General features: G+C 37.3%; 1 pseudogene; it reads right to left on the bottom strand.

Moving 5' to 3' along the window:
* Nucleotides 1–3,072: 3,072 nt before the first annotated feature.
* Nucleotides 3,073–5,849, bottom strand: LOC109446362 (putative RNA polymerase II subunit B1 CTD phosphatase RPAP2; annotated as a pseudogene).
* Nucleotides 5,850–9,521: the final 3,672 nt, after the last annotated feature.

The raw sequence follows: 9,521 nt of genomic DNA, 5'->3' as shown, positions 1-9,521 counted from the left end.
ATCACTCAAATTGTGGTCTAGCTGGATGTAATAGTCTAAGTTGAGAGTTTCATTCATTCAGCACTTTGAAAACTGCTTTTTCCATTGTTTGTAGCATTCAATGTTGCTGCTGAGAAGTCCGATAGTATTATTCATATATATGTATTACATATTCTGGGTTTTCTTTCTGCTACATTTAAGATTTACTTTTATTCTTTATGTTCTAAGTTTTATTACAATGCTCCTAGATAAGGATTTATTTTTATTTATCCTTTTGTTACCAAGGGTGAACTTTCAATCTGAGAACTTAGGTTTTTCTTTTGCTCTAGAGGATTCTCAGCCATTGTTTTTATGTCAGGCAACTTATGTTGCTTCTCTGTCATTCTTTTTATTCTCTTTTTCTGGGACTCATGTTATACGCATGTAACTACTCTTGGATTGTTAAACTCTTTGTCTTTCTGTGTTGAATTTGGGGTGAACTCCTCAGTTTGATCTTCCCAGAGTCACTACTTTCCTCAGTCTAGAGTTCATTCCATCTATTAAGTATCTTTAACATTTCAAGGGATACCTTTCCATTTCCAAAAATTCTATTTTCTTATGTTACGTAGGTATCCATCTGTTCTTGCCTCATTTATACCTGCTTTTGTTTCACCACGGCTAGTTCTTTTAATAACTGTTGTTCTCTTATTTATCTCTTGGTACTTCTTTGTTTTAACCAGTTTGTTATATTGCTCATTAAAATTAATTTCTTTCTGGAGTGAATTCATGTCCTGATTTCTTATTTTATTGACTGTATTTTTTCAGGATTAAATTTCATGGATCTTGGAATTTTTATTTGCAAGCTTACTTTGAATTGAATTGTTTTAGCTCTTTGTTTTCAGTCTGCTTCTATCCTCTCTTTCCCTGTGTCTATTTCTCTCAGTCGGTTGGTTTTGTGGTTGCCTCTTTACTTGGCCCCCTGGAATTCCATTTCAGAACCAGATGTTATAACGGCCGTTCATGGTCTCAGCCATGGTCATGTCAGAGATGTCTCAGGTCTAGTCATCAGGCCAAGATGTGGATTGGTTGTTGTCTTGATTTCAAGGCTGGATCTGTGTCCTCTCCTAAGTCATAGCTCAGGAAACCTCTGGGTAAGGCAGTCCTCCTAATTCAGGTGCCTTGTCTCAAGTGGAGTAGGCTGTGGAGCAAACCCCCCCACCTAATTCTGGACCAACAGGTCCATAGTTTCAGACCAACTCACGTTTTGGCATTGTGTGTTTTTTCTTGTCCATGGAGATAGCAATCTTTTTTCCCCCTTGAACACTACAATGTCATTTTTTATAGTTTATCTATCTTTGCCATGTGTTTGGGGGAAGAACAGCAATGTCAAAGTGTGAGCTTCTTATTCCATCTTATTAGAAGTCCAGCAGCTGTTATTAAAACCTGCCTTGCCATACTTTCACTTTTCTGTGACAGACGAGTGACCATTCATTAGTACACATGCTGTGGGTTGTACATTTAAAGACTAAATGGGAATTCTGTATTTAGGAAAGTTAGAATGACTTGCTGGTTATAAAAATAATAGGGCATGATTTTCCCTGTCAACAGTTAAATTGTTCTCACTGCATCATGAGCTGTATCTGAACTGATAAGCAAATTCTATGGTCCCTCAAGAACTGAAATCCAGAAAAAGCTAAATATATTCTCTAAAGATTTTTTAAAAGACATATAATCATAGAATTTTAGAGCTCAAAGAAACATCAAAGGTCATATATTGTGGACCCCTCACTTGTGGATCTGGAAAAGAAGACCTAGAGAAATTAAAGGTCTTGCTCAAGGTTACATGGTATACTGGTAGCAAAGCTAGAGCTTGAATAATTGGGTTCTCCTAGGTTTGTATTTCTCCAACAATGTTGTCTGTAGCATATATCAGAAGTGAAAGAACTAGGATGCTGATAAATAATTTCTACTGTAATGCTTAATTATTTAAAAAGTGGAGGCCTTTCACAGAATAAATCACATCCAGGTTTCTTAAGGTCTCAATTTCAATCTACTGTGTGTTTTTCAAATGCACATATGTGCATACCATCATTTCTTGCTCCAGATAGAAAGCTGAGTTAGCCAGGATGTTCCTTATTCTGTCTCTCACATGGCTATGTCCTATTAAGTGTCTACGTTAGATAAATGTAAGAGAATAAAAAATAAGAATAGATACAAAAATGGAAGTACAGTGTTTCAGGGTCCACGGTTACAAGAAACTGACTCAGGCTGCTTCAGCAGGAAAGTAGTTTATTACAAGGGTTTTGTGTAGCTCACAAAATTGTTGGGAAGGCTGGAATCAGGCCTGAGGATAAGCTTCCAGAAACAGGCCCCAAACTGGAGAACTAGCCTCCTGAGAAACCACTACTGCTGCAAGCACAGGGCACTAGATGCTATAGTGAACTAGACGCTCATAGGAACTTGGCTTTACTGAAACTACAGTTGCCATCAGCATCAATGCCCTTTCTGTGCAGAAAACAGCGTGCTGGGAAACACCTCTGGAACTGTGCAGTGTGTTCGTACTGCTCCAGCTCAGTTGTAGCCCCTGCTGGTTCCCCTCCTCCTCCTGCTCCTCCTCCTCTTCTTCTCTCTCCCTCCTCCTCCTCTTTCTATCTTAGATTGCATTAATTGACCTCTTTACTGTTCTACAGAACCTAGAGTTTAGACTATCAGGCCAAAATAGGACTTTTCTCAATTTTTTGGTCAAGTGATGTGAGGGCTGGTATCATCCAGGAAAAACAAAACAAACAAAAAAGCCATTGCATTTTCTTGAATATTCATGTACGTTTCCATTTATGACTTCAACTTTCATATTTAAATACATAAAAATAATATGTTTCATAGCCAGGTGTGCAAGGACTTGGTCATGCTTGTTGGAATATGGTTCTCCTCTATCTGGGGAAGTCACTCAGTACAGTTAGGGACTGGGAGCAGCTTGAAAGCTAAGATGGTGAATCTGGAACACAGCTAGTTGTCAGTCACCACCAGACCCTCACTGCGGCTAGAACTCCAGAAATGGTGAGTAGAAGTTCATTTTCTATTTAGTCTTCATGGATTATATCACTCTGGTTAACATCAGGTTCTAAATATGATGGTTAAACTTTCAAGGTCTTCTTTCAATGTAATTCTTCAAGCAGGGAGGCTACAAATTGGGCAGACACCACATTTTCCCCTAGAATGCTTCTGGATGCCAAGAATCGGGGGCAGTAATGAGAGCAACACCATAGCAATTAAAGTCCATTCTGCAGGTTTGTCTATAATATTTCTTTGTTAACCTGAAAGTTCAGACAAGATTTTAAGTTGTGTGTAAATATCTCCTAACGAAATCTGAAGAGGCCCCCAAAGTCCAGGTAATACTTTACGCAGTTTTTCAAGTGCGATGCATTTTCTAATCTTGTTCTGAGAACTTGAATCAATCATGGGAAAGGTGGGCTCGTGCTCTTCTGAGTCTTGTGATTTGGTGGTTTCTTCATTTAAAACATATCGTCCTCTACAAAACTCCCTGATTCTTAGGTTTAATGTTTCAGTTTCTTCTTTCAAGTTCTCATAACTTGGCAGTGGTTTAATGGCTGTATCTGAGGCCCTAAAAGGCAAAAGCTTCATACAAGCTGTCCTGAGATTCCTGCAAGGCAGGAGAATGACTACCTGGGTCAGAGTTGATGTCATGTCATCAAGTTCTTTTTGTTTAATGAGAGGGGCTGAAGAGGGTTTCTGACACACAGAAGCAGAATTCTGGCCATACAAAAACCTCACAGTTTCTTCTGTCTTCCACAGAAGTTTCTTCTGTCTTCCAAAGTCTCCTTCAGAACTTTAAATAAGTTTACCTTTGCGACTTCAGGACACACCTGCACTGAACTAGAAGATGACCTAGAAACTTGGTCTGATTTGGCAAATTTCCTCTTAAAATGCTCAGCACTTTTCTTACTTATGCCTACTAGAGTTATTTCTGTACTATTGTATTTATTTTCACAAATTTCTGAAGCTTCTTATTTCTCTCACAAAGAACTGTTTGAAGAAGTGCAAGTATTTACTTTCGGTAAAGGAAGTTCATAAGCAGCAGTTTTCTCCTGATGATCTACTCTGCCTGACTGCTCAGTGACATCTATTACTGTGTGTCTTCTTGCTTGAAGTTAGCTTTCTGACCAGCTTTTTTTTTTCATTATGCTTTCTTTGTGCAGCTGTGACCTATATGAGTCACATTTGGTCTGTTTCCTGGTAGAATGGAGGAAACAAATTCTTGCTCATTATCACTGCTCCTATCATTATGAGAGCTGGAAGAACTAGACTCATACTGCTTCTTAAAATTGCCAGGGTTGTCAATATTTAATGTTTTAATGGTCTTACTGCATAATTGTGCTTCTCCAGAATGGGCACTTTCTTCTTCTTGAACCCACACTGGAGTGTTAGGAAATTGTGCTTCCAAAAACTTAGATGCTTTATAACAAAAATTGCTGCAAAAACACTATCTTTCAGTAACATCACAGACTTTATTGGTTTTGTTAGAAATTTTATATTTTTGTTTTAGTACAAGTCCTATCTTCTTCTGACCTAAGGGACAACCACAGAGCTTGATAATAGAACGCTCACCCACATATCACTGTAGTAAGCAGGTGTGATAAACTTCCCTCCCTGAAAAATTCTTCAGTAATATTCTTTCCTGAAAGTTGCTCAACAATATGGAGAGCTTTTCTCTCAAACTCAATCTTCCTTTTCACAGTCTCTTCTAGTTCTGCTGTCCTTTTAGAAGCCTCCTGTTGTTTCAAGGCACTTGTCTGTGCAGCACCTACAGCATTTCAGGGGTGCGGTGGTCTGGGCCTTGTGGTGGGCTGAGGGCAGCTGGGCTGACTCAATCATCCAAAGCTCCCTTCTTAAAGCAGGAATCTGCTGTGCTTGGGTATGCCTAATTGATGTACTCTGGCTCACACGCTAGCAAGATAGCTGCAATCGAGGGGCTTGGGAAGCACGTTTTCTGTTTTCTGTCTTAGAGAGGAAGGCTCTGAATGTAGAAACATACCCAAATATAACAACAACGTTCAGGTACCAGGCAACTAGACAGGCATTTCATAAATATTGAACATAATAAAACATTTTTTTAAGGCTGAAGATAATATAGTTCCCACATCTATCATTCTGAAGATCAATGATGAACATATATGATTCCAAGAGTAGATATGGGGAGTGGGTTGAACCTATACTGTCAGTTGATTTTTTAAAATTTGTTACCTTTATATGACCTTGTTTTCTTGAGATGTTCTGTTGTTTTTCAAATGTGTTTTCCACATCTATTGAAATGACCATAATTTTTTAATTTTTTTAAAGCAGAGTGCAATGGAAGTTTCAATTGATTCATTACTGGATCATATTAGTAAAGGGGATACATACAGAAGATTTTATGTTACAGGTGGCAGAAATGTCTGCCAATATTGTCTACATTTAATAAATTAAAATTGGCAAACCAACAAAGGAGCTGAAGAACCCATGGGGTTGCGTATGGGGCAAGAACATCCATTGTGCTGTGTAGTCTCCACTTACCCCTCCAAATCCATGCTCTACCCTCCTCCTCCCTGCACCACGCCCCTGGAGGCTGACCTAAATGCATTGCATCAACCAGTTCCCTTGCCCTCTGCCTCCAGTTGGGTTTGGCCAGTGGGAGGGGCTGGTGAGGTGGGTAGGTAGCCGAAGGGCATTTAGTTTCCCAAATCCCTCCTGGCTGGGTTGCAGGTTGTTTTTCTCCTGAAGGCCCCTGTTGGATGGAACTCTCCTACAGCTGGGGTGCTGGCTACCACTCCTTTCTCCTGCTCCTTCAGGCCTTGTGGTTTCCACTATTGCTAGCCCAGGGGACACTTACCCATACCTTGTGGCTTTCCTTACCTCTCTTCCACACCTTCAAAATAGCTTCTTTTAAATAAACTCTCCTCAATTATCCGTTTGCATGTTCTATGAGTTCCCTGCTAGGAGCCTGAATAATACTGCCATCTCCTCTGTGACATATGCCTGCATCTTATTTTCTCATCTCACCAATCAAAGTACTGTCACACATTTCCTTTTGTTTTCTTCTCTAACTCAAATTACCAATTGAGTTAAATGAGTACAATATATTAAAATATGACAGTAGGAGAAACTTGTCATTATGGTTTCAAAATTTATCTATAGCTGTAGCCAAGTTCTTTTCAGGCCTACCAATGCATCATAAAAAGTTCTTAAAATCATTAATTTGGGGCTCCATTTAAAAAAAAAGTATTGGCTGGTTCTGAGGCAAATCACAGATAAAAATTAAGGAGAAAAGTTCACAGAAACAACACAAAGTGATAGATACCACTCCCACCTTTCCACATGCGCGTATTCTAATGGACAGTTTGCCTCCTCCAAGGTACTACAACTCTGAGAAGGCTAAAATTACTACCCTGAGTGAACTTTTTTTAACAGAGAGAAAAATTTTATGTGTCTGAATTCTCATAAAACTCTACAAAGGGCTTCCTTGCTTAAATAGCTGTTTTTCCCAGTTGTTTCTGATTGATGGATAATTTCTTACATTCTAACAGATGTCAGCCATTTCTGCCACCTGTAACATAAAATCTTCTGCACATATCACTAATATGATACAGTAATGAATCAATTGAAACTTCCATTGCACTCTGCTTTTAAAAAAAAGAACATCCCAAGAAAACAAAGTCATATAAAGGTAACAAATATTAAAAAATCAACTGACAGTATAGGTTCAACCCTCTCTACTCTTGGAATCATGTATGTTCATCATTGATCTTCAGAATGATAGATGTGGGAACTACATTATCTTCTGTCTTAAAAAAGTGTTTTATTGTGTTCAATATTTATTAAATGCCTTTTATGTGCCTAACTCTCCTCCAAATTTTATAGGGAATGAAGAAATACAATATGCAGTGCTTGCCCTCAAGGAGTTTCCAATCTAATGGGAACAACAGTGAAAATTATTGAAATTATATTAAATGCTTATTGTATGGCATTCAATGGAGAGAAGTTCAGATAAATTTGGTATATTTCTGTGTGATACATATTTCAGTGTTTCTAACTGGTCAACCAGCTTAGACCAGTCAATTTTGGTAGATGATCCAGTTGGCAACTGTGACCACATCTCTGTTCCCAAGCCTTCTCTTAATATGAATTAAAATTGTGTTCCATTTTAAGCATCCATATCATATAACTACTTCTAAAATGGTTTCACAATAATGATTCTAACAGTGAATTTCTTGCACTCGTGCAATATATATTGTGCAATATGTCTTGCATTTGTGCAATATATATATTTTTGAACCTATAAATAAAAACTTTATACTCATCCTTCTGCAATTATTCTGGTAGTCTGAGTCCATTGTTCTAATTCGTTAAAATAATATGGACCTTGTTTTGATCATTCAATTTGTTAGCTATCCATCCCAACTTTGGTCACCTAAAACTTCAACTTATACATATCTTAGTTATAAGGAATTTTGGAACATTGTGAAGTTCATGAAAACTTGTTTATGTCATCTCATTTTACCATCAATTTCTTACAGGTGGGGCCACTGAAGTGAGGTAGTCTGCTAGAAAGCATAGAACCAGGACAAAAATACGTGTCTTCAGACTACTGCCTTGGTGCCCTTTTTTTCTTTAAAACATTATCTTTTTAAAAAACACTCTTTTCTTTTATTCTTAATTTTGCAAGTAATATGTTAAGTAACATTAACATTGCATTGAAAAAAACACCATAGATTAAGTGAACATCTTCCTTGGTCCTTCCTGCAATCCCATGTCTCCCAAAGGTATTCATCCAACTTGGCTTGGAATATATTCCCTCCCGGGAAAAGTTCATTTTATGAGGTATCAGATTGTATTTGTTTTTCTGAAATTTGCCCTTTCACTTCAAAATACATTTTAGAGACCTTTCCATGTCAGCATTTACATATAGTACTCATATTTTTATCTGATACACAGTGTTCCACTGTAGGGATGTGTATTACTTAACTTTCCCCTCATTGATAGATATGAAGATTGTTTTCAGTTTGTTGCTTAAAAAATACTGTAATAAATATCTTATATATGACTCTTTGGGTACATGTGTGAGAATTTTTATAGGCTAGATATTTGGAAGTGGACTTGCTGTTTGAAAGGTATGTGCACTTAAAATTTTGTTAACAAATGCCAAAATTGTCCTCCAAAAAGGCCTACTAATGTATATTCCTGACAATGTGTAGGAGAATAGAAGCATTTCCCCACACTTTTAGTAATATTGATTAATACTAATATCTTTAGTTTTTACTAATCTGAATTGTTATAATTACTGAGTTCTAGCATCTTATATTTCTTCTTCTATGAATTGCTTAGTCTTATCCTTTTAATAATATTCTCTCTACTATGCTTTATGTTATCTTCATAAGCACTCCCTCAAAAAAAAGTGTTAAAAAAGACAGAAACATGTACAGAGCTATAAACAGTCTTAGAGGGCTTCCTCTATGATGAACATGGATCCGTGAACAGATATATGAATATAATTGTCCAGCCGGGAGTGGGTCCCTCAAACTAGTTTACAAACTGGGCAACATTCCATCATCTTGTTCAAAATAATATTATGAACATCTTTGCAAAATACCATGCTGGAAAAAAAAAGATTAACTGTGCCCGTTATTCTCATAATCTATCTTTTAGTTCTATCAGAAAATAATATGAAATTAGTTTAGTCTGTCTTAATGATTGGTTCACAAATGTTTATGTAATATACATTCTAGAATGTTGCAGAAAGTAATGCTAAGCTCACTCACTGTATAGATTCCATAATCCATTTTTTTCCTTTTTAGAAAAGGCAAAATTTCCCTGTATTTTTGCCTGGCTTAGATTTCTGGCACCTGTCCTATTTTCAATTTCCCTGAGATAAGAGGCAGTGGTTCTGAGACCTATAATCTTTTGTTCAGTCTGCAAAGCCTGTATACCGGGTTCTCTCTGACTCTCTCCTCATTTAGGTTGTGCTTCAATTTATTCTCTGTGATATCTGTTATACCCTTCTCAGTTTGAAGATCATGTTCCTTGCTGGAGAAGAAAGAGGCAATTGAGTAGCTCTGCCTTTTCTCTGTTATCATTCAACAGAATCTTCTCTAAGCAGTCAGTTTATCCTTTCCTTCATCTCCTTGCTTCAAACGGTGTGTGTGTGTGTGTGTGTGTGTTTGTGTGTGTGTGTGCGCGCGTGTGTGTATTTAAAGCCCTTTCTGAGGTTCTCATCATTTAGCACTCCTCAGTTTATTCTGGAATTTTGCTTTCTGTCACTTTCTTACAGGGTCTGTATGACTTTCTTATTCATCTTTGTTTGTATCCTTTCTCTTATCTTTTGTATGTGTCATTTCAAAATACAGACTCATCAGAGAACACCATGTTGGGTCATATTGGCTTCTGCAGGTAGTCATTACTACAAAGTTTAATTTCCCAGTTTCACAATTTAAAAAACCCAACATATTCTTTTTTATTGCCTTGGTGTTATATTTATATAAACTTATGAGGTTTGTTTTCCTAAAGCCTCA

The sequence above is a fragment of the Rhinolophus sinicus genome, linkage group LG01 (genome assembly GCF_036562045.2).
Source record: "Rhinolophus sinicus isolate RSC01 linkage group LG01, ASM3656204v1, whole genome shotgun sequence".
Classification (NCBI taxonomy): Eukaryota; Metazoa; Chordata; class Mammalia; order Chiroptera; family Rhinolophidae; genus Rhinolophus; species Rhinolophus sinicus.
The sequence above is the reverse complement of the archived record's forward strand: the minus strand, read 5'-3'. Positions and strand labels throughout refer to the sequence as shown.